Raw genomic sequence first — 26756 nt, 5'->3', positions numbered from 1 at the left:
AACTGGCAGATACAGTGCAGGTATGGCCAACAACTGGCAGATACAGTTCCGTATAGCCAACAACTGGCAGATACACTGCAGGTATAGCCAACAACTGGCAGATACAGTGCCGTATAGGCAACAACTGGCAGATACAGTGCAGGTATAGCCAACAACTGGTAGATACAGTTCCGTATAGCCAACAACTGGCAGATACACTGCAGGTATAGCCAACAACTGGCAGATACAGTGCAGGTATAGCCAACAACTGGTAGATACAGTGCAGGTATAGCCAACAACTTGCAGATACAGTGCAGGTATAGCCAACAACTTGCAGATACAGTGCAGGTATAGCCAACAACTTGCAGATACAGTGCCGTATAGCCAACAACTGGCAGATAGTGCGAGTTTAGCCAACAACTGGCAGTTAGTGTGAGTATAGACAACAACTGGCAGATACCGTGTGGGTATAGCCAACAACTGGCAGATAGTGCGAGTATAGACAACAACTGGCAGATAGTGTGAGTATAGCCAACAACTGGCAGATAGTGCGAGTATAGCCAACAACTGGCAGATAGTGCGAGTATAGCCAACAACTGGCAGTTAGTGCGAGTATAGCCAACAACTGGCAGATACAGTGTGGGTATAGACAACAACTGGCAGATAGTGCGAGTATAGACAACAACTGGCAGATACAGTGTTGGTATAGACAACAACTGGCAGATAGTGTGAGTATAGACAACAACTGGCAGATACAGTGTGGGTATAGACAACAACTGGCAGATACAGTGTGGGTATAGCCAACAACTGGCAGTTAGTGCGAGTATAGACAACAACTGGCAGATACAGTGTAGGTATAGACAACAACTGGCAGTTAGTGCGAGTATAGACAACAACTGGCAGATACAGTGTGGGTATAGACAACAACTGGCAGATACAGTGTGGGTATAGCCAACAACTGGCAGATACAGTGTGGGTATAGCCAACATGATGCCAATACCAGAGTGGGCGCCAGTTGTATGGAAACGTAGCTTCAGCGGCGGAAATATTTTTCCCGGGTTTCATGAGAAGCCCATTTTGTCACAATCCCTCTGAAATATAAAACAGTGATTGAGAACAACAGTGTATAGGATTGAGATAGAAAGACAGGCCTCTAAAAATGTATGATGTAAAAAAAACTAAGATTAATTTTATTTCTCATAAAATTGTGACATACAGTGAGGCAAAAAAGTATTTAGTCAGCCACCAATTGTGCAAGTTCTCCCACTTAAAAAGATGAGAGAGGCCTGTAATTTTCATCATAAGTACACTCCAACTATGACAGACAAAATGAGGGAAAAAAATCCAGAAAATTACATTGTAGGATTTTTTAATGAATTTATTTGCAAATTATGGTGGAAAATAAGTATTTGGTCACCTACAAACAAGCAACATTTCTGGCTCTCATAGACCTGTAACTTCTTCTTTAAGAGGCTCCTCTGTCCTCCACTCGTTACCTGTATTAATGGCACCTGTTTGAACTTGTTATCAGTATAAAAGACACCTGTCCACAACCTCAAACAGTCACACTCCAAACTCCACTATGGCTAAGACCAAAGAGCTGTCAAAGGACACCAGAAACAAAATTGTAGACCTGCACCAGGCTGGGAAGACTGAATCTGCATTAGGTAAACATCTTGGTTTGAAGAAATCAACTGTGGGAGCAATTATTAGGAAATGGAAGACATACAAGACCACTGATAATCTCCCTCGATCTGGGGCTCCACGAAAGATCTCACCCCGTGGGGTCAAAATGATCACAAGAACAGTGAGCAAAAATCCCAGAACCACACGGGGGGACCCAGTGAATGACCTACAGAGAGCTGGGACCAAAGTAACAAAGCCTACCATCAGTAACACACTACGCCGCCAGGGACTCAAATCCTGCAGTGCCAGACGTGTCCTGCTGCTTAAGCCAGTACGTGTCCAGGCCCGTCTGAAGTTTGCTAGAGACCATTTGGATGCTCCAGAAGAAGATTGGGAGAATGTCATATGATCAGATGAAACCAAAATATAACTTTTTGGTAAAAACTCAACTCGTCGTGTTTGGAGGACAAAGAATGCTGAGTTGCATCCAAAGAACACCATACCTACTGTGAAGCATGGGGGTGGAAACATCATGCTTTGGGGCTGTTTTTCTGCAAAGGGACCAGGACGACTGATCCGTGTAAAGGAAAGAATGAATGGGGCCATGTATCGTGAGATTTTGAGTGAAAACCTCCTTCCATCAGCAAGGGCATTGAAGATGAAACATGGCTGGGTCTTTCAGCATGACAATGATCCCAAACACACCACCCGGGCAACGAAGGAGTGGCTTCGTAAGAAGCATTTCAAGGTCCTGGAGTGGCCTAGCCAGTCTCCAGATCTCAACCCCATAGAAAATCTATGGAGGGAGTTGAAAGTCCGTGTTGCCCAGCAACAGCCCCAAAACATCACTGCTCTAGAGGAGATCTGCATGGAGGAATGGACCAAAATGCCAGCAACAGTGTGTGAAAACCTTCTGAAGACTTACAGAAAACGTTTGACCTCTGTCATTGCCAACAAAGGGTATATAACAAAGTATTGAGATAAACATTTGTTATTGACCAAATACTTATTTTCCACCATAATTTGCTAATTAATTAATTAAAAATCCTACAATGTGATTTTCTGGATTTTTTTTCTTCTCATTTTGTCTGTCATAGTTGAAGTGTACCTATGATGAAAATTACAGGCCTCTCTCATCTTTTTAAGTGGGAGAACTTGCACAATTGGTGGCTGACTAAATACTTTTTTGCCCCGCTGTAGTTTCCTTTAAAATGCCATGAATATTTTTCAGACCCTCAATATTTATTGGAAAGGAGCATCAAGCTCATCATCTTCCACTTTCACCATCCTGTGAAGTTCATCATAATTGATTTAATCTGTAGCCCAATAAATTGCATTGTGAGAGAACCACACAACATGTCACCATGTGACTACAAGTTTACTTCGATATGATGGTTTTACATCAATATTTCTTTCATCATTAATTTTACAGACACAAAAAGGATCACCTTGTGTAGTGTATTTAGCTTTGTCGACAATTTGAAAGATTACCATCATGACTGTCATGACCTTTTTTATCCAACATGTATTTTACTTACATGAACAGGTTGGATGGAAACCTGGTTTGGTATAACAAACTGTTTTTATATGAGTTTCTTCTTTCTGTGAGTGAGGAAACCCAAACCAGATTGGGGGGATGGATGAAAGGTATGTCCTGGACTGAAGCAGATCAGGGGTGAACTCCACTCAGACACAGATGTGACCTCGATATTATCTGATACCCCTGGATTAGCAGAGCTCTAGGGTGAAACTGCATCCTATTCCCTATATAGTGCACAATCTTTGACTAGGTCAAACACGGCTCTGGTCAAAAGTAGTGTGCTATATGGGGAATAGGGTGCCATTTCAGACATATCATCTGATACCCCTGGCTAAGCATCTGGGTCTGAATCAGGTCTGGCACCTCTTCTAGTCAGAATGGGGAAGAGGGATAATCTCCCATATGACAGACTGGATGCCATAGTTGCAGCGTAGGCTAACTGTAACCAGCTGTTAAAGCGTCAGAAAGACACAACACGTTTTGCAGCTCTGATTCAGCCTACACACAACACACAACACAATGTATCTCTATCACCATGCTTTGATAAAAAGAACACTGTCCCGACTAGCTACCTCGCATTCCAACCAAGGTGCATGAATAGCCGCGCTGTGCACAGCGCTTTGGGCACCCCCCAAACCCCTAAAAAAATGGCTTTCAGAATTCATAGCATACCAACTGTCTTTGTAGCCAAAATGCACAATACTGTATATAGGCCTATTTATTTTCTGCAACAACACAACTCATCACACATTGTAAGCAAGTAAGCCAGTGACTCCTAGTAACAAGAGAAGACTAAATGATTGACATCGGGAAATGACAACATAGCGAATCATGATGTAAATATGCTAGTTAGCTGTACTGTCTCATTTTTTAATTGATTAGAATTTGTTCTTTGACTTTCCGACCAGAAGACGACCTCATGATTTGACCTAGTATTTTTCTGAGTTCCCAGTTGTCTTGAAAGCACCATAAAACTCATGGTATCCTTCGCCAGCTCTGATCTGTATGAAGTTGGATTCAGTGCTCTCTCTGCATTAAAACCAAATATTAATCCAAGTTGGATGTGACAGCAGAGGTGAGGAGGGCACTGTCAAACCCACCTCCTGGCTTTGAGAATCTCTGACACGACATGCATCAACCACACCTATCACACCCATCTCATTATAGGTGATGAGATAAGATAAATTATGTCAGATTCATTTGTAATTGACTGTCATAGCACCACATTAAATGTATGTGATGGTGAGTTCAGAAGACAATCAGAAATACTGGTAGAATGTTTTTCAATTGACTGCCATAGCCCCAAATAAAAAAGTAAATATTGGCTATTAATTACATTTTTTATTCACATGGTTGGAGTCGTGAGAAATGGGGTTGTGGGCCAAGACAAAATGACGATCCCCTGCCCTAGAAAAACCAAAACCTACTTGAAGGTAAAAGCGCTCACTGTTGCCCCTAGTGGCTGGTTTCAATTACATCTCCCAACATCCTTAGACATGGATGGATGTGGAATACTGACTTGCATTAAGGGTGACCTGGCTGAAAAGGACAGGTGTGACGGGGGAGGAAATATAATCCGTTTTGAGATGTGGCACTCCTGACTTCGTTGAAGACCGAATGCGGCCTCCGGTGCAAAATGAGTTTGACACCCCTGATATAAACAGCAAAAAAGAATCACATTGTCCTCTTTTACTGGTCTGTCCTGACCTGACCTAGATCAGTCGCCCACAGACCATCCATCCATCTCTCTCTCTGTTGGTCTCTCATTCACCATCTCCATCTCTCTCTCCCTCCCTCCTTCTCTCTGTCTCTCTCTCCTAATGTCTCTCTCATTATTCATATTAATGATGCTGACACACACAGGTCAGGGGTCATCTATCAGACTCACAGAGAAAGAGAATGAGAGAGAAAGCTTTTCAAATGTTAATGCTCTGCTCACTACTCCCTCTCTGCTCCTATCAGGGCTCAGAGACACACAGTATGTTAATGTATTATTCAACACATACAGAACTGAACAGAACCACACTGCCTGAGCACTGGACAAGTTTATTTCAGTCCGCAGGTATTTTCGAAAACCATACACTGGAAAATTCCCAAAGTGCTTTCTTTGTCGAAAATGGATGAAAAGTTTGGACCCTCAAGTAAGTTTTTCTTCGGGCAAAGAAAACACAACAGCAAATCTTCAGTGATTAGTTATTCAACTGCTACAAGCCTAAACCACTATACTGTACTGTGTTCATCTATATCCAGACCTTTCTGAACAACAAGGCCCGTCCATACCATATTTTAACCACGGGACACTGCTAATAAATGATAAGCATTATGCGTGAGTAAGAATGAGGCCCTTTTATATCACAACCTTAACCCCCATCCCTTTAATGTCACAGTATTCACAACAACAACCCCTCCCTTTTATATCATAATATTCAAAACCTCTCTCATACCCCTTACATTTTATATCACAGTATTCACAATCTCTCTAACCCCCTCCCTTTAATAGCACAATATTCACAACCTCCCTCACACCCCTCTCATTAATATCACAGTATTCCAACCTCCCTCACACCCCTCTCATTAATATCACAGTATTCCAACCTCCCTCACACCCCTCTCATTAATATCACAGTATTCCAACCTCCCTCACACCCATTTATTTTTAATATCACAGTATTCACAACCTCCCTCACACCACCTCCCTTTAATATCACAGTATTCACAACCTCCCTCACACCCCCACCCTTCAATATCACAGTATTCACAACCTCTGTCACACCCCCTCTCTTTAATATCACAGTATTCACAACCTCTCTCACACCACCTCCCTTTAATATCACAGTATTCCAACCTCCCTCACACCCCCTTCTTTTTAATATCACAGTATTCACAACCTCGCTCACACCCCCACCCTTCAATATCACAGTATTCACAACCTCTCTCACACCACCTCCCTTTAATATCACAGTATTCACAACCTCTCTCACACCCCCACACTTCAATATCACAGTATTCCAACCTCCCTCACACCCCTCTCATTAATATCACAGTATTCCATCTCCCTCACACCACCTCCTTTTAATATCACAGTATTCACAACCTCTCTCACACCCCCACCCTTCAATATCACAGTATTCACAACCTCTCTCACACCCCCACCCTTTACTATAACAGTATTCACAGGCTTTCTCATACCCCCCCTTTAATTTCACAGTATTCACAACCTCCCTCACACCCCCACCCTTTGAACTTCTTCTCACTCTGAGTACACATGTAAGGGGGTCCAGGCTCTAAATGGAACCCCCTGTCTTTATCTCCCTTTTTCTTTGACTGGGGTAACTGGTGTGGTAAGGCTGGGGGTCATGGTACATGTGGTACATGGTATCCTCCAGATTTACCACCCTGTGTAGGGCTGAAATCCTTCATCTCTGACCCCCCTGTGTTGGAGAGAAGTAGGGAGGTCTGGACACCCAGAGGACAAGCAGATGACAGTGTGTCTCAGTGGGTGTCATGTGGAGCGGATACACTTGGGTGAGGTACCTCTGGTCTCCACCAAGTAGTAGTAGAATCAGAGAAGATAGAAGGCATTCCTGTCTTGTCTGTTACTCAATGCAAAGGAGAGGATATATTTCAACAAATCCTTTATCTCCTTCCTCACACCCTACAGATCCCAAACAGTTTTATGAATGACTATACCAGGAGCTGAGGAAGCCGGGCCCTTGATTATACTGTATACAGCCTTATATAGCCTGTCAGTCTGTTGTGTCTGTTCTATAGAGATTAATCAGCAGACCATAGCCACACCTGGTTGAGTTAGTTCGGGTGCTTGACTGTAGACTGGACATCCTCATTGAGCCCCCAGGCCCTGTTTCCTAAACATGTAGCTGAGGTTACTCCAGAGACGGTGGACTGGTGGGGGTGGAAGGGGAAGGGGGGAGGTTAGAATAGAGGGGGTGGATGGAAAGGTTGCGTTAGGATAGAAGAGGGATCAAGAGAGGCTGCAGTAGCTTTACAACCCCAGTTGGTCACATTTGAATGGAAGAGGAGGAGTGAAGATGGGTTGCAATTCAGTAGCATGACTCTCCCTGTGTCTGTCTGTGCTTTTGAGATGGAATGTTGTGGTTGGGATGATTAAGACAGAACAGGATGACTGTTCAGTTGTTTTCTCTCTGACAACATAGCCCCTCCCCTTCTCTGACGGTCTGTCCCCCATATAACCATCAGCTTTCTCTGTTCTATTCAGTTCACAATTGGGTTGTAATCATACATTCTGGGACCAGAATTTGTTATTTTGGTTTCTGTTTTACATTCTGGGACGAGAGTTAGTTATTTCTCGGAAGCAGGCTAATCCTCCTGGTACCCAACAACCAGCACCACCCTGGCCTCTCTATTTGTACTCTGTCCCCCTCTAACATTTGGGGATTTGAATAGTATGAGTCAGCGGCAGTTCAATTCACTGTGTCCGATTATTCCCCATCAGAGGAAGTGTGAGTTCTATTGTTAATGGTAATGAGTAAACAAAACTTTACTCATCCTTTTCTCAAAGGGCCAAGGAACAGACCTGAGGGAGGAGAAGAGTAGCATACCATCTTTCACACCCACGCACGAACGCATGCTAGCATACAAGCACACACGCACACATGCACACACATAACCTACTGCTGTAGTTACTGAGCTTCCCAGACAATTTATTTTCCTGAGATATTACTGGTTCCGCTTCACTGAACTGTGATGGACAGAAAATAGTTTGAAACAGTAAAAAGCTAATTATAGTGAAAACATCCAGGAATAACTTGTAGGCCATCATTGTAAATAAGAATTTGTTGTTAACTGACTTGCCTAGTTAAATAAAGGTAAAATAAAATATTTCAATATATTCCCTACCAGAACAAATGAAAGCCACTCTCGTGCATCACAACGGAGAGTGATTAGAATGTTTGTGTGGAAATGGAACACAGGGGAACAAACTATCCCGTAAGAGGGTTGTTCATTCCTTCAGCACACCAAATAGGGTTAAACGGTAACCTTTGGTCTTATCTAACCCTCTCCTGGCTCCACTAGCAGTATCTAGAGGGTCATTTGCATCCTAGACAGTAGCCTTGAGGCCTTTTGAATGAGGAAGTGTGTGTGTGTGTGTGTGTGTGTGTGTGTGTGTGTGTGTGTGTGTGTGTGTGTGTGTGTGTGTGTGTGTGTGTGTGTGTGTGTGTGTGTGTGTGTGTGTGTGTGTGTGTGTACCGCTCCAGTGTGTGTGTGTGTATGTACCACTCCAGTGTGTGTGTGTGCGCTGTGATTCTGGGTCAATTAACATTCCAGCCTAGTTTCTCAGGGGTTTAGCATGCGTGACCTGAGGCTCCAGGGCATCTTGGGATAGCCGAGGTCCGTGGTGGAGCAAGCCATCCTTCCACGCTACTGACTTTTGACCTTCAATTGAGCATGGCTCAGGAGTTAAACAGCTAACTAAATGGTAGAGGAGGTTAGAGAAAATGGTTCTGTTGCAGGTAGTTTTCTGTGTTGACTGAAGTGCGGAGGTCAAAATCCTGGAGCATTGACATTGGAGATACTTTTGGTCATGTAGTGTATGTTGACACCTGCTTGTCGAACATCTCATTCCAAAATCATGGGCATTAATATGGAGTTGGTCCCCCTTTGCTGCTATAACAGCCTCCACTCTTCTGGGAAGGTTTTCCACTAGATGTTGGAACATTGCTATGGCAACTTGCTTCCATTGAGCCACAAGAGCATTAGTGAGGTTAGGCGATTAGGCCTGGCTTGCAGTCGCCATTCCAATTCATCCCAAAGCTGTTCGATAGGGTTGAGGTCAGGGCTTTGTGCAGGCCAGTCATGTTCTTCCACACCAATCTCGACAAACCATTTCTGTATGGATCTCACTTTGTGCACAGGGGTATTGTCATGCTGAAACAGGAAAGGGCCTTCCCCAGACTGTTGCCACAAAGTTGGAAGCACAGAATCGTCTAGAATGTCATTGTATGTTGTAGTGTTAAGATATCCCTTCACTGGAACTAAAGGGCCTGAACCATGAAAAACAGCCCCAGACCATTATTCCTCCTCCACCAAACTTTACAGTTGGCACTATGCGTTGGGGCAGGTAGTGTTCTCCTGGCATCCACCAAACCCAGATTCGTCCGTCAGACTGCCAGAGGATGAAGCATGATTCTTCACTCCAGAGAATGTGTTTCCACTGCTAGTTTCCAATGGCGGCGAACTTTAAACCACTTCAGGCGAAGCTTGGTGCATGGTGATCTTAGGCCTGTGTGCGGCTGCTCGGCTCCATTTCATTTAGCTCCCGATGAACAGTTCTTGTGCTGAAATTGCTTCCAGAAGCAGTTTAGAACTCAGTAGTGAGGGAGAGGGAAAGGGGAATACCTAGTCAGTTGTACAACTGACTGTATTCAACTGAAATGTGTTTTCCACATTTAACCCCTCTGAATCAGAGAGGTGCGGGAACTGCCTTAATTGACATACACGTCATTGGTGCCAGGGGAACCGTGGGTTAACTTCCTTGCTCAGGGGCAAAACGACACATTTTTACATTGTCAGCTCAGGGATTCGATTCAACAACCTTTTGTTTACTGGCCCAACATTCCTACCCGCAAAGCTACCTGCCGCCCCAGTGCTGCAACCAAGGACAGACGATTTTTACGCGCTACACACTTCAGCACTCGGCGGTCCAATTCTGTGAGCTTATGTGGCCTACCACTTCGCGGCTGAACTGTTGTTGCTCCTAGACGTTTCCACTTCACAATAACAACACTTACAGTTGACCTGGGAAGCTCTAGCAGGACAGAAATTTGATGAACTGACTTGTTGAAAAGGTAGCATCCTATGACGGTGCCACATTGATTTTAGACACCTGTCAGCAGTGGTTGGCTGAAATAGCGAAATCCACTCATTTGAAGGGGTCTCCACATACTTTTGTATATATAGTGTGTTTCCCTTCTTCAGAGCAATATATACTGAACAAAAATATAAATGCACCATGTAAAGTGTTGGTCCCAATCTTCATGAGCTGAAATAAAAGATCCCCGAAATGTTCCATCGGCACAAAAAGCTTATTTCGCTCAGATTTTGGTCACCCAGTGACTGGCTGGCACTGTTAGTGAGCATTTCTCATTTGGCAAGATGATCCATCCACCTGACAGGTGTGGCATATCAATAAACTGATTAAACAGCATGATCTTTATACAGTTGCATCTTTTGCTGTGGACAGTAAAAGGCCACTCTAAACTCATTCTGATTGTCTGGGCCTGGCTCCCCAGTGGTTGGGTCTGGCTATGAAGTGACTGGGCCTGGCTACAAAGTGGTCCTATGCCCTCCCAGGCCCATCCATGGCTGTGCCCCTGCTTAGTCATGTGAAATCCATAGATTAGGGCCTAATGAATTTATTTCACTTGACTGATTTCCTTATATAAACTTTAACTCAGTAAAACCATTGAAATTGTGGCATGTTGCGTTTCTATTTTTGTACAGTATAAATAATCTCATTTCGGTCTCGCTTTTTTCTCTCTCGCTCTCTCTCTTATTCTATCTCTTTCTCACACACAGAAACACACACACACAAATACACACACTCAGGAAACCAACCACATGACCTGCCTGAGGCAAAAGGAAATGTGAATATTGAGCGGCAACCTTTAACTGACCTCAGAGATGCAGAGCTCTCTCCATCATGATTGGACTGAAGCCAAGCCAGGGTCGTCCCTACTGGGTCGAGGCCAAAGTGGGCTCATTCATGCTGGAGCAGAGCCAAAGTGATGATTCAGTCAAGAGAGCAGTGGAGGTGTTGTGAGTCCCACTAATGATGAGATGAGAGGAGAGGAGAGGAGAGGAGAGGAGAGGAGAGGAGAGGAGAGGAGAGGAGAGGAGAGGAGAGGAGAGGAGAGGAGAGGAGAGGAGAGGAGAGGAGAGGAGAGGAGAGAGAGAGGAGAGGAGAGGAGAGGAGAGGAGAGGAGAGGAGAGGAGAGGAGAGGAGAGGCATTGCTCTCTGAGTCGGAGCATGGGACTGAGATACGTAAGAAGAGAAAGAGTGGGATTATGTGAGAGGGGAGGATAGGGATAGAGAAAAAGACAACAATAAGGACAGATAAATACTTAAGGTTTTGTAGAGAACTAAACAGTCATTCAGTGCTTGGTTCAGACATGTTTTCATAAGAGTTAGCATTATGGAGTGGAATGGGGTAGACAGAGCACTGAATATACAGTATGCACTATACACAACTAATTACAATATTACTCACTATGGAGATGTATTTCATGCTACGTTAAAGATGCTCCAGGTCAGGAGATGTGTGAGTCAGATAGATCCAGTAGGAGTAGCGGGAAGGAACAGCCATAGCTTGTCTCTATCCGTGGGAGGGACTGCTTTGTGGATGGGAAAATGTCCTGGAAGATCAGTCATGAGGGAGGGCTGGAGGGAGAAGGTTGGAGGGAAGGACAGATGAGTTGTGTGTATTTTCCTGTGGTCTGATAGATGGAGAATGTCTGTGCACACAGAACAGAAGAGTCAGGGAGAGTTGAAAGTTGAAAACCGGGTCATGGTCTCTAAGGATGTTAACGTCTAGAGAGAGCCAAGGTTAGAGATAGTGATGCAGCAAGGGAGGAAAATTTTTTTTTTGCTTCTCATACATTCCCCTAGAAAAAAGTAATTAGGAAAAGACTGAAAAATAATATATAAACTGAATGATTGTCTATTACAGCAGTATTGAGGAATATTCTGAAAAAAATGAATATGCCGTATTAGAGTGAGTAAGTTAGTTATAACACTTCAAATGTATCAATGTAAGCAAGGGGAGTCAGTTGTAAATGGAAAATGCATTAATGAGAGATGGGAAGGAAGGAATTGTAAATGAGGTGAGACCCGGCACATGAAGTGGGCCTGTTCAGAGGGAATGGATGATGGAGGTGCTGTAAGGATGTCATTTGGAGGTTATAGCTGTATGAAGGTTGAACTTCAAGGTCATAGAGAGTACAGTAGCCTAAGCCTGAGGTGTACTGGAGTTGTACACTGAACAAAGAGAGGTTTCCTCCTTCCCTCCACAGCTGTAATGGTTTGTCAGCTGGACCATTTCCAATCATCTTTAAATATTTAAAAAATCACAAAAGTCACAAAGAAACAGAAAGAAACAGAAAGGAAGGAGAAACTTGGGAGGGGGAGGGAGGGAGGGAGGGAGGGAGGGAGGGGAGGGAGGGAGGGAGGGAGGGAGGGAGGGAGGGAGGGAGGGAGGGAGGGAGGGAGGGAGGGAGGGAGGGAGGGAGGGAGGGAGGGAGAAAAGTGAAGGCTATAGAGACAGCAGAATGACGAGATAAAGGGACATTCCCATTTCCCTCCTGAAGATTCTCTTCCTCTCCAAACTGCTCCCTCCCGGCCTACCTCTAACCCCACTGCTTCCTGCCTGCCTCTTCTACCCTAATGCCTGCTTCTCCTCCCTGCCTGCCTCTAACCCCATTGCTTCCCGCCTGCCTCTCCTCCCTGCCTGCCTGCCTGCCTGCGTCTTCTCACTGCTTCCTCCCTGCCTGCCTCTAACCCCATTGCTTCCTGCTTGCCTCTCCTCCCTCCCTCCCTGCCTGCCTGCCTCTTCTCACTGCTTCCTCCCTGCCTGCCTCTAACCCCATTGCTTCCTGCCTGCCTCTCCTCCTTGCCTTCCCATGTTTCATACAGCACTATTTTCACCCTAAACATAAAGTCCTTGTTTTTCACCCAGACCCAGTCCATACGCTGTCACAGGAATCAACAGAAATAATAGTTTCTGTAATAGTCTCCGTGACTTTGTGGAAGGGCAAAGTCATTTTCCACCATAATTGGAATGCTTCGTCATTTCATTCTATTTATCATGTCTGAGCTGGTGGAGAGAGAGAGAGAGAGAGAGAGAGAGAGAGAGAGAGAGAGAGAGAGAGAGACAGACAGAGACAGAGACAGAGACAGAGACAGAGACAGAGACAGAGACAGAGACAGAGACAGAGACAGAGACAGAGACAGAGACAGAGAGAGAGTGTTCCTGATTCTCACACTTCTGTAGACAGACACTAGCTCAAAGTCATACACAATCAAACACACACACTAATAATCACACATACACACACACACACACACACATATATAGACCCATGAGCACAGAACCCAATCACCTGCTGTCTGTCTCCCTCTCTGTAGACTCCCAGGCTAAATCCTTTTGCTAATCTTCAATTAAAACAGTGATAATAGCTGTTAGCATAACACTGCTGGCTAGTCCTTCACCCTTCTACCCAGTGACTTGCTGGCTAGCCCTCCACCCTTCTACCCAGTAACTTGCTGGCTATCCCTGCCCCTTCCACCCAGTGACTTGCTGGCTAGCCCTCCCCCTTCCACCCAGTGACTTGCTGGCTAGCCCTCCCCCTTCCACCCAGTGACTTGCTGGCTAGTCCTCCAGCCTTCTACCCAGTGACATGCTGGCTAGTCCTCCAGCCTTCTACCCAGTGACTTGCTGGCTAGCCCTCCCCTTCCACCCAGTGACTTGCTGGCTAGCCCTCCACCCTTCTACCCAGTGACTTGTTGGCTAGCCCTCCACCCTTCTACCCAGTGACTTGCTGGCTAGCCCTCCACCCTTCTACCCAGTGACATGCTGGCTAGCCCTCCCCCTTCCACCCAGTGACTTGCTGGCTAGTCCTCCACCCTTCTACCCAGTGACTTGCTGGCTAGCCCTCCCCCTTCCACCCAGTGACTTGCTGGCTAGCCCTCTCCCTTCCACCCAGTGACTTGCTGGCTAGCCCTCCACCCTTCCACCCAGTGACTTGCTGGCTAGCCCTCTCCCTTCCACCCAGTGACTTGCTGGCTAGCCCTCCCCTTCCACCCAGTGACTTGCTGGCTAGTCCTCCAGCCTTCTACCCAGTGACTTGCTGGCTAGTCCTCCACCCTTGTACCCAGTGACTGGCTGGCTAGTCCTCCACCCTTCCACCCAGTGACTTGCTGGCTAGTCCTCCACCCTTGTACCCAGTGACTGGCTGGCTAGTCCTCCACCCTTCCACCCAGTGACTTGCTGGCTAGTCCTCCACCCTTCCACCCAGTGACTTGCTGGCTAGTCCTCCAGCCTTCTACCCAGTGACTTGCTGGCTAGCCCTCCACCCTTGTACCCAGTGACCTGCTGGCTAGTCCTCCACCCTTGTATTCAGTGACTTGCTGGCTAGCCCTCCACCCTTGTACCCAGTGACTTGCTGGCTAGTCCTCCACCCTTGTATCCAGTGACTTGCTGGCTAGCCCTCCACCCTTGTACCCAGTGACTTGCTGGCTAGTCCTCCACCCTTCCACCCAGTGACTTGCTGGCTAGTCCTCCACCCTTGTACCCAGTGACTTGCTGGCTAGTCCTCCACCCTTGTACCCAGTGACTTGCTGGCTAGCCCTCCACCCTTGTACCCAGTGACTTGCTGGCTAGTCCTCCACCCTTCCACCCAGTGACTTGCTGGCTAGTCCTCCACCCTTGTACCCAGTGACTTGCTGGCTAGTCCTCCACCCTTGTACCCAGTGACTTGCTGGCTAGCCCTCCACCCTTGTACCCAGTGACTTGCTGGCTAGTCCTCCACCCTTCCACCCAGTGACTTGCTGGCTAGTCCTCCACCCTTGTACCCAGTGACTTGCTGGCTAGTCCTCCACCCTTCCACCCAGTGACTTGCTGGCTAGTCCTCCACCCTTGTACCCAGTGACTTGCTGGCTAGTCCTCCACCCTTGTACCCAGTGACTTGCTGGCTAGTCCTCCACCCTTCTACCCAGTGACTTGCTGGCTAGTCCTCCACCCTTGTACCCAGTGACTGGCTGGCTAGCCCTCCCCTTCCACCCAGTGACTGGCTGCTTAGCCCTCAACCTTTCCACCCAGTGACTGGGCTGGCTAGCCCTAGACCCCTCCACCCTGAATCCATCCCTCCGTCCCTCCACACCTCTACCCTGAATCCATCCCTCCATCCCTCTCCTTTTAAATCTGTAAAAGGAGACTGACGCAAGCACACTAGCAAGCACACACACACACACATACACACACAGGCAAACATTGCCGACCGGATTGACCTAAATTGAGCCCCACTTCACAAACTAATTTGTGTTTAACACAAAGAGGGATTAGTGCAGATTAGGATGACAGGGTCTGAGGGTAACAGGCCCGGGCCAATTAGAATCACTGAATGCATCCCAAATTGCATCCTATTCCCTATGTAGTGCACTACTTTGGAACAGAGCCCTATGGGCCCTGGTTAAAAGTAGTGCACTAAGTAGGGAAGGTGTGTTATTTGGGATGCAGACACCGCCTTTACAAAGACACCAATAGGGCTAATCCAGCCAGCCGTGCTGCAGAGGCTAACACTGGAATCTGTGATATATGGCGCTGAAATGTTACAACACTACAGAACTGTTATGTACAGCAGTTGTCATGAGACCTGCGTTCAAAAAGTATTTGTTTTCTTTCAAATATGTTAGCTGTGCTCAATTAAAGTTGCCTGGCGCAATAGAATCAATGAGATAACCATCAACCTAAATCTGCTAATAATCTTCATTGAACTTGTATCACTTGTAAGGCTTTGACTGCCCTCCTCCTCCTATAATACAGTCGTGGCCAAAAGTTTTGAGAATGACACAAATATACATTTTCACCAAGTTTGCTACTTCAGTGTCTTTAGATATTTTTGTCAGATGTTACTATGGAATACTGAAGTATAATTACAAGCATTTCATAAGTGTCAAAAGCTTTTATTGACAATTTCATGAAGTTGATGCAAAGAGTCCATATTTGCAGTGTTGACCCTTCTTTTTCAAGACCTCTGCAATCCGCCCTGGCATGCTGTCAATTAACTTCTGGGCCACATCCTGACTGATTGGCAGCCCATTCTTTCATAATCAGTGCTTGGAGTTTGTCAGAATTTGTGGGTTTTTGTTTGTCCACCCGCTTCTTTAGGATTGACCACAAGTTCTCAATGGGATTAAGGTCTGGGGAGTTTCCTGGCCATGGACCAAAAATATCCTTGTTTTGTTCCCCGAGCCACTTAGTTGTCACTTTTGCCTTATGGCAAGGTGCTACATCATGCTGGAAAAGGCATTGTTCGTCACCAAACTATTCCTGGATGGTTGGGAGAAGTTGCTCTCGGAGGATGTCGGTACCATTCTTTATTCGTGGCTGTGTTCTTAGGCAAAATTGTGAGTGAGCCCACTCCCTTGGCTGAGAAGCAACCCCACACTTTACTGTTAGCATGACACAGGACTGATGGTAGCGCTCACCTTGTCTTCTCCGGACAAGCTTTTTATCCAGATGCCCCAAACTATCGGAAAGGGGATTCATCAGAGAAAATGACTTTACCCCAGTCCTCAGCAGTCCAATTCCTGTACCTTTTGCCGAATAATAGTCTGTCCCTGATGTTTTTCCTGGAGGGAGAGAAGTGGCTTCTTTGCTGCCCTTCTTGACACCAGGCCATCATCCAAAGGTCGTCGCCTCACTGTGTGTGCATATGCACTCACACCTGCCTGCTGCCATTCCTGAGCAAGCTCTGTACTGGTGGTGCCCCGATCCCGCAGCTGAATCAACTTTAGGAGACGGTCCTGGCGCTTGCTGGACTTTCTTCGGCGCCCTGAAGCCTTCTTCACAACAATTGAACCGCTCTCCTTGAAGTTCTTGATGATCCGATAAATGGTTGATTTAGGTGCAATCTTACTGGCAGCAATATCCTTGCCTGTAAAGCCCTTTTTGTGCAAAGCATTGATGACGGTACGTGTTTCCTTGCACGTAACCATGGTTGACAGAGGAAGAATAATGATTCCAAGCACCATCCTCCTTTTGAAGCTTCCAGTCTGTTATTCAAACTCAATCAGTATGACATAGTGATCTCCAGCCTTGTCCTCGTCAACACTCACACCTGTGTTAAACGAGAGAATCACTGACATGATGTCAGCTGGTCCTTTTGTGGCAGGGCTGAAATGCAGTGAAAATGTTTTTTTGGGAGGATTCAGTTCATTTGCATGGCAAAGAGGGACTTTGCAATTAATTGCAATTCATCTGATCACTCTTCATAACATTTTGGAGTATATACAAATTGCCATTATACAAACTGAGGCAGCAGACTTTGAAAATTAATATTTGTTTCATTCTCAAAACGTTTGGCCACGACTGTACATAATATAATATATAATCTGAGTGTGGGAAAGGGGGGGTATGAGTGTGGGAAGGGAGGGGGGGAGGGGGTCAATGAGTGTGGGAACGGGGGGGCTAAGAGTGTGGGAAGAGGGGGGTTAAGAGTGTGGGAAGGGGGTTATGAGTGTGGGATGGAGGGTCAATGAGTGTGGGAAGGGGGGTTATGAGTGTGGGATGAGGGTCAATGAGTGTGGGGGGCCTATGAGTGAGAACGGGGGTCTAAGAGTGGGTGTGGTTGTGTGTGGGGGGTCCATGTGTGTATGGGGGTCTTTGAGTGTGGCTAGGGAGGTCTATAAGTGTGTGTGTGTGTGTGTGTGTGTGTGTGTGTGTGTGTGTGTGTGTGTGTGTGTGTGTGTGTGTGTGTGTGTGTGTGTGTGTGTGTGTGTGTGTGTGGAAAGGGGGTTGAGCAAATTCTATTGTGGTTGTTTGAATGGGTGTTCAGCACATGGTTGTGATTATGAGTGTGTGTGTCGCTGAGTGTCTAGCCTCAGATGGAGGAAAAGAAGCAGGGCTCTCATCAATTGCACAGAGACATACAGACATTCAGGCCCCATCAACTGCACAGAGACAAAAAGACATCCAGGCCCCCAAAGAGCAGCAATAAAATAACAATAGTAAGACTATATACAGGGGGTACCTGTACAGTGTGTGGGGGCACCGGTTAGTCGAGGTAATTGAAGTAATATGTATATGTAGTTAGAGTTATTAAAGTGACTATGCATAGATAATAACAGAGTGTAGCAGCGGTGTAAAAGAGTGTGTGGGGGGCAATGCTAAGTATAGCAGATATGGAGTATGACTCAGTTTCAAGTTACGGTATATTAGTCCTATGTACAGGATTCACATGGTATTTACCATCCAACAAAATGCTTACTTGGTGGTTACTTCTTGACAGAAAATAAAATATAAGAATATGAACATAAAGTCAATTGCTCAGTAGAATAGAATAAACATTTTAGCATAAGTATAATACGGGAAGACACAATTTATAGTCAAACATTTACATGTTGGAAAGTGTACAAACTGAGCAGTATAATAAGAGTCTGGTAGCAGCAGTTGGGATGTGTCTGTTTAGGTGTGTGTCTATGTGGGTGTGTCTGTGTAGGTGTGTGTCTATGTGGGTGTGTCTGTGTAGGTGTGTGTCTATGTGGGTATGTGTCTGTGTAGGTGTGTGTCTGTGTAGTTGTGTGTCTATGTGGGTGTGTGTCTTTGTAGGTGTGTGTCTGTGTAGTTGTGTGTCTGTGTAGGTGTGTGTCTATGTGGGTATGTGTCTATGTAGTTGTGTGTCTATGTGTGTGGGTGTGTGTCTTGTAGGTATGTGTTCATGTGGGTGTCTGTGTGGGTGTGTGTCTGTGTAGGTGTGTGTCTATGTGTGTGTGTCTATGTGGGTGTGTGTCTGTGTGGGTGTGTGTCTATGTGGGTGTCTGTGTGGGTGTGTGTGTGTGTATCTGTGTGTCTATGTGGGTGGGTGTCTATGTGGGTGGGTGTCTGTGTGGGTGTGTGTCTCTGTGTGTGTGTGTGTGTGTCTATGTGCGTGTCTGTGTGGGTGTGGATGTGTGTCAGTGTGGGTGTGTGTCTGTGTGGGTGTGTATCTATGCGGGTATGTGTCTGTGTAGGTGTGTGTCTGTGTGGGTGTGTCTCTATGTGGGTTTGTGTCTGTGTAGGTGTGTGTGTGTCTGTGTAGGTGTGTGTCTGTGTGGGTGTGTATCTATGTGGGTGTGTGTGTCTGTGTGTCTGTGTGGGTGTGTGTCTGTGTAGGTGTGTATCTATGTGGGTGTGTGTCTGTTTAGGTGTGTGTCTGTGTGGGTGTGTGTGCGCCAAGGTGCGGAGATCAAACATATCAAACATATGGACACCACGTGTGTGTGTGTGTGTGTGTGTGTGTGTGTGTGTGTGTGTGTGTGTGTGTGTGTGTGTGTGTGTGTGTGTGTGTGTGTGTGTGTGTGTGTGTGTGTGTGTGGCAGAGATACAGTTTAGAGAGTGAAGCTGCATGTCACCGGTCGGGGGTCAGTCCTAGTCGGAGGAGCGGAGCGTCTCTCTCTCTGAGACACAGTTAACAAGCTGCCTGCGGGGCAGAAGATAAAAACAGTCCAGCCAGCTGTTGGATGTCCTGCTTAACTCTGCTAATTACAAACTCAGTGCGGCATCCTCTCTGTCCAGACTCCCCCTGCACACACACACTCATACATGCATATGAACGGGCAGACACGTGCACACACACACAGGCACACGCACACACATAAACACCCCACACACACCCTGTCCCATCCTGCCTGTCCCGTCCGACCCCCACCTCTGCTCCATCTGCTAGCGAGCTCTTTAATTAGGAGCAGCTCTTTAGTTGATGAAAGAGAGTGAAGGCTTGAAAACTTCAAACCAACGTCTGACTCCAAACCACGGCACGTCTGCGCTGTGCTGCACTCAACCCCACATACAACTGCCAATGAAATGGGCCTCCTCCCTCCTTCATTAACATTAGATAACAGTGGCTATGCTAGCTACATCGTCATTCATCAATGGGGCGTCTAAGGTAGGCCGAGTGTGCCTCCATAAATAAAGACTTTTCCTTCATTCAGATGGATTATCTGACCTTCATTCAGATGGAGTGTCTGACCTTCATTCAGATGGATTATCTGACCTTCATTCAGATGGATTATCTGACCTTCATTCAGATAGAGTGTCTGACCTTCATTCAGATGGATTATCTGACCTTCATTCAGATGGATTATCTGACCTTCATTCAGATGGATTATCTGACCTTCATTCAGATGGATTATCTGACCTTCATTCAGATGGATTATCTGACCTTCATTCAGATGGAGTGTGTCTGACCTTCATTCAGATGGATTATCTGACCTTCATTCAGATGGATTATCTGACCTTCATTCAGATGGATTATCTGACCTTCATTCAGATGGATTATCTGACCTTCATTCAGATGGATTATCTGACCTTCATTCAGATAGAGTGTCTGACCTTCATTCAGATGGAGTGTCTGACCTTAATTCAGATGGATTATCTGACCTTCATTCAGATGGATTATCTGACCTTCATTCAGATGGAGTGTCTGACCTTCATTCAGATGGATTATCTGACCTTCATTCAGATGGATTATCTGACCTTCATTCAGATAGAGTGTCTGACCTTTATTCAGATGGATTATCTGACCTTCATTCAGATGGATTATCTGACCTTCATTCAGATAGAGTGTCTGACCTTCATTCAGATGGAATGTCTGACCTTCATTCAGATAGAGTGTCTGACCTTCATTCAGATGGAGTGTCTGACCTTCATTCAGATGGATTATCTGACCTTCATTCAGATGGATTATCTGACCTTCATTCAGATAGAGTGTCTGACCTTCATTCAGATGGAGTGTCTGACCTTCATTCAGATGGGGTGTCTGACCTTATTCAGATGGGGTGGCTGACCTGAGCCGCTTTCCCTTCTGTGTCCAAAAGGCACCCTATGCACATAGGCCTGCCGGTCAATGGAGTAGCAGATTGTGACGGTTCCTCATTCTAATCTAATCACCTCCTCTGTGTCATGCCCTGATCTGTTTCACCTGTCTTTGTGATTGTCTCCACTCCCCTCCAGGTGTTGCCCATCTTCCCCATTATCCCCAGTGTGTTTATACATTCTCATTTTGTCTGTTGCCAGTTCATTCTGTTTGTCAAGTCTACCTGTGTTTTCCCCTTGCGTCTGTCTTTTCTAGAGTTCCTGTTTTTTAGATTTCCGTTTTTTGACCTTTCTTCCTGAGCCTGAGCCTGAGCCTGCTTGCTGTTATGTACCTTGTCCCACTACCCTGGAAAACTGACCTCTGCCTGCCCTTGACCTGTTGTATTGCCTGTCCCCTGTTCTAGTAAAAAACTGTTGTTACTTCGACACTATCTGCATCTGGGTCTTCCCTGAAACGTGATACTCTGTGCTGGTTCCTCATTCTAATCTAATCACCTCCTCTGTGTTGGTTCCTCAATCTAATTTAATCACCTCCTCTGTGCTGGTTGCTCAATCTAATCTAATCACCTCTGTGCTGGTTCCTCATTCTAATCTAATCACCTTGAGCCTCCCGGGTGGCGCAGTGGTTAAGGGCGCTGTACTATCAGAGACCCTGGGTTCGTGCCCAGGCTCTGTCGTAACCGGCCGCGACCGGGAGATCCGTTGGGCGACGCACAATTGGCCTAGCGTCGTCCGGGTTAGGGAGGGCTTGGTCGGTAGGGATGTCCTTGTCTCATCGCACACCAGCGACTCCTGTGGCGGGCCCGGGCGCAGTGCGCGCTAATCAAGGTTGCCAGGTGCACGGTGTTTCCTCTGACACATTGGTGCGGCTGGCTTCCGGGTTGGATGTGCGCTGTGTTAAGAAGCAGTACAGCTAGGTTGGGTTGTGTATCGGAGGACGCGTGACTTTCAACCTTCGTCTCTCCCGAGCCCGTACGGGAGTTGTAGCGATGAGACAAGATAGTAGCTACTAAAACAATTGGACACTACGAAATCGGGGAGAAAAAGGGGTAAAAATGTTTTTTAATTTTTTATAAGAAATCTAATCACCTCTGTGCTGGTTCCTCATTCTAATCTAATCACCCCTGTGCTGGTTCCTCATTCTAATCTGATCACCTCCTCTGTGCTGATTCCTCATTCTAATCTAATGACCTCCTCTGTGCTGGTTCCTCATTCTAATCTAATCACCTCCTCTGTGCTGGTTCCTCATTCTAATCTAATCACCTCCTCTGTGCTGGTTCCTCATTCTAATCTAATCACCTCCTCTGTGCTTGTTCCTCATTCTAATCTAATCACCTCCTCTGTGCTGGTTCCTCATTCTAATCTAATCACCTCCTCTGTGCTGGTTCCTCATTCTAATCTAATCACCTCCTCTGTGCTGGTTCCTCATTCTAATCTAATCACCTCCTCTGTGCTGGTTCCTCATTCTAATTTAATCACCTCCTCTGTGCTGATTCCTCATTCTAATCGAATCACCTCCTCTGTGCTGGTTCCTCATTCTAATCACCTCCTCTGTGCTGGTTCCTCAATCTAATCACCTCCTCTGTGTTGGTTCCTCATTCTAATCTAATCACCTCCTCTGTGTTGGTTCCTCATTCTAATCTAATCACCTCCTCTGTGCTGGTTCCTCATTCTAATCTAATCACCTCCTCTGTGCTGGTTCCTCATTCTAATCTAATCACCTCCTCTGTGCTGGTTCCTCATTCTAATCTAATCACGTCTTCTGTGCTGGTTCCTCAATCTAATCGAATCACCTCCTCTGTGCTGGTTCCTTATTCTAATCTAATCACCTCCTCTGTGCTGGTTCCTCAATCTAATCACCTCCTCTGTGTTGGTTCCTCATTCTAATCTAATCACCTCCTCTGTGCTGGTTCCTCAATCTAATCACCTCCTCTGTGCTGGTTCCTCAACCGAATCACCTCCTCTGTGCTGGTTCCTCATTCTAATCTAATCACCTCCTCTGTGCTGGTTCCTCAATCTAATCACCTCCTCTGTGCTGGTTCCTCAATCTAATCCCCTCCTCTGTGCTGGTTCCTCATTCTAATCTAATCACCTCCTCTGTGCTGGTTCCTCATTCTAATCTAATCACCTCCTCTGTGCTGGTTCCTCAATCTAATCACCTCCTCTGTGCTGGTTCCTCATTCTAATCTAATCACCTCCTCTGTGCTGGTTCCTCATTCTAATCTAATCACCTCCTCTGTGCTGGTTCGTCAATCTAATCACCTCCTCTGTGTTGGTTCCTCATTCTAATCTAATCACGTCCTCTGTGCTGGTTCCTCAATCTAATCGAATCACCTCCTCTGTGCTGGTTCCTCATTCTAATCTAATCACCTCCTCTGTGCTGGTTCCTCAATCTAATCACCTCCTCTGTGTTGGTTCCTCATTCTAATCTAATCACCTCCTCTGTGCTGGTTCCTCATTCTAATCTAATCACCTCCTCTGTGCTGGTTCCTCATTCTAATCTAATCACGTCCTCTGTGCTGGTTCCTCAATCTAATCGAATCACCTCCTCTGTGCTGGTTCCTCATTCTAATCTAATTACCTCCTCTGTGCTGGTTCCTCATTCTAATCTAATCACCTCCTCTGTGCTGGTTCCTCATTCTAATCACCTCCTCTGTGCTGGTTCCTCAATCTAATCACCTCCTCTGTGCTGGTTCCTCATTCTAATCTAATCACCTCCTCTGTGTGTTTGAAAAGGGCAGCTGACAGGGAATCACTGGAGTCTGACAACATTGGAGACAGGCTCACTGAATGTGTACCAAATGCAAACCTATGTCCTATATAGTGTACTACTTTTGACCAAGGCCCTTGACCTGGGTCCCTAAGGCTCTGGTTAAAAGTACTGCACTAATAGGGAATAGGGTGCAATATGGGACACAAGCACTGTTCAACTGCCAGGCAACGGACTCATTACCAAATTCCTAGATGTAATTAGAAAGCTGATGATAGCGCACCTCGATAATGTTTAGCGTTTAACAGACTTCACCAACACTATGCTACTTTAAAGTGAAAATAATACATAACCAACCTAGCTAATTCAACAACCCCTCCTCTCTCTCACCCTCTCCTTATCACATGTGCCATTTATCACAAACTCAACCTTAACCACACCCAAGCAAAAAAAACTTAGAACAGTAGAAATTGCAGGGCGAACCAATGCCTTTCCTGAGTGAGAGCCTGATTAAAAGACCAAACAGGACTATTTCAAAGCGAGAGATTGAGGGGTGTAAACAATGTTATGAGGCTGCCAGCTACACCTTGCGCCCGCCCACCTGCAGGGACTCACTGTTATTACACTATAGCCCAAATGGCACCCTATTCCCTATAGGCCCTGGTCAAAAGTAAATAAAATTAAATAAAATGTTATTTGTCACATGCGCCGACCTTAATGTGAAATGCTTACTTTTTTCCCCCTCATTTTTTATTTTATTTAACCTTCATTTAACTAGGCAAGTCAGTTCAGAACAAATTCTTATTTACAATGACGGCCTACACCGGCCGAACCTGGACGACGCTGGGCCAATTGTGCGCCGCCCTATGGGACTCCCAATCATGGACGGTTATAATAAAGCCTGGATTACAAGCCCTTAACCAATAATGCAGTTCAAGAAATAGAGTTAAGAAAATATTTACTAAACAAACTAAATTAAAAAATGAAATAAAAAGTTACACAATAAAAGGACAATAAAGAGGCTATATACGGGGTACAGGTTAGTCAAGGTAATTTGTACATGTAGGTAGGGGTAAAGTGACTATGCATAGATAATAAACAGCAAGTAGCAGCAGTGTAAAAACAAAGGGGGGTCAATGTAAATAGTCCAGGTGGCCATTTGACTCATTGTTCAGCAGTCTTATGGCTTGGGGGAAGAAGCTGTTAAGGAGCCTTTTGGTCCTAGACTTGGCACTCTCTGCTAGAAAAGTCTATGACTTGGGTGACTGGAGTCTTTGACAATATTTGGTCCTTCCTCTGATACTGCCTAGTATATAGGTCCTGTATGGCAGGAAGCTTGGCTCCAGTTATGTACTGGGCCATCTGCATTACCCTCTGTAGCGCCTTACGATCAGATGCCGAGCAGTTGCCATACCAGGCGGTGATGCAACTGGTCAGGATGCTCTCGATTGTACAGCTGTAGAACCTTTTGAGGATCTGGGGACCCATGCCAAATCTTTTCAGTCTCCTGAGGGGGAAAATATGTTGTTGTGCCCTCTTCACGACTGTCTTGGTGTGTTTGGACCATGATAGTTTGTTGATGATGTGGACACCAAAGAACTTGAAACTCTCGATCCACTCCACTTCAGCCCCGTTGATGTTAATGGGGGCCTGTTCGGCCCTCCTTTTCCTGTAGTCCACGATCAGCTCCTTTGTTTTGCACACATTGAGAGAGAGGTTGTTGTCCTGGCACCACACTGCTAAGTCTCTGACCTCCTCCCTATAGGTTGTCTCATCATTGTCGGTGATCAGGCCTACCACTGTTGTGTCGTCAGCAAACTTAATGATGGTGTTGGAGTTGTGTTTGGCCATGTAGTCGTGGGTGAACAGAGAGTACAGGTGGGGACTAGGCACACACCCCTGAGGGGCCCCAGTGTTGAGGGTCAGCGTGGCAGATGTGTTGTTGCCTACCCTCACCCCCTTCGGGCGGCCCATCAGGAAGTCCAGGATCCAGTTGCAGAGGGAGGTGTTTAGTCCCAGGGTCCTTAGCTTAGTGATGAGCTTGGAGGGTGTTGAATGCTGAGCTCTAGTCAATGAACAGTATTCTCACCTTTTGTCCAGGTGGGAAAGGGCAGCGTAGAGTGCGATTGAGATTGCGCCATCTGTGGATCTGTTGGGGCGGTATGCAAATTGGAGTGGGTCTAGGGTTTCTGGGATGATGGTGTTGATGTGAGTCATGACCAGCCTTTCAAAGCATTTCATGGCTACAGATGTGAGTGCTACGGGTCGGTAGTCATTTAGGCAGGTTACCTTCACTTTCTTGGGCACAGGGACTATCGTGGTCTGCTTGAAACATGTAGGTATTACAGACTCAGACAGGAAGAGGTTGAAAATGTCAGTGAAGTCACTTGCCAGTTGGTCCGCAAATGCTCTGAGTACACGTCCTAGTAAAGTAGTGCACTATATAGGGAATAGGGTGCCATTTGGACACAGAGCGCATCCACCTTATGATGTACTCCCTATGGTGTTTCATCTCTATCCATGAGATACGCCTCTGAGTGCTGAGGTAAGCTAAGTGGCACTAAAAGCAATTCTTAAGACGTTAATAATTACGCTCTAATGACCCTAAACACATTTGATCTTATATGAAAGAGTCTGATAAAAAAAAAACGTATTGCATATTCAACAGAGTGATGTGGTGGGGTGATTGGAATTTACAAGCACAAAGTATGAGGGAAGGAAGGCTTTTAAATCTGCTGCTGTGAGAGAAATGAGAGTGGGCGGGGGGACGCGTTACAAGACTAGGCTGCAACATGAAGGTATGGAGCCTCAGTCCCAGTGCTTCACAGAGAGAACGCAGCAGTCAGTTTTCATATCAGTGTGGGATAGGGAGTTTCATACCTTCCCAAGGATAAAGCTTTGTAAAACCATTAGTCTCTAGGTGTGGAGCTGGAAGATTTGCTGCACGGTGAGGTAGGTAGGTGTCCAAGTTATTGGACAAAACAGAGCTTATTGAGCTCCTCATAAAACATTTCCAGCTGCCTGCTTCTGGTGACCTTGCTATGAACAGCTATTTTCGTAGGCTTTCGATAGATGAACAGCACAAACCTTGTCTGGAGTATTGTTAAAACTTAGGGCTGCAATCCCGTTAACGGGATCAATATGACAACAGCCAGTGAAAGTGCAGGGCGCCAAATTCAAAACAACAGAAATACCATAATTAAAATTCCTCAAACATACATGTATCTTATACCGTTTTAAAGGTTGTTGTTAATCCCACCACAGTGTCCGATTTCAAATGGGCTTTACAGCG

The sequence above is a fragment of the Oncorhynchus tshawytscha genome, linkage group LG20, assembly GCF_018296145.1.
Source record: "Oncorhynchus tshawytscha isolate Ot180627B linkage group LG20, Otsh_v2.0, whole genome shotgun sequence".
In the NCBI taxonomy this organism is placed as follows: domain Eukaryota; kingdom Metazoa; phylum Chordata; class Actinopteri; order Salmoniformes; family Salmonidae; genus Oncorhynchus; species Oncorhynchus tshawytscha.
The sequence above is the reverse complement of the archived record's forward strand: the minus strand, read 5'-3'. Positions refer to the sequence as shown.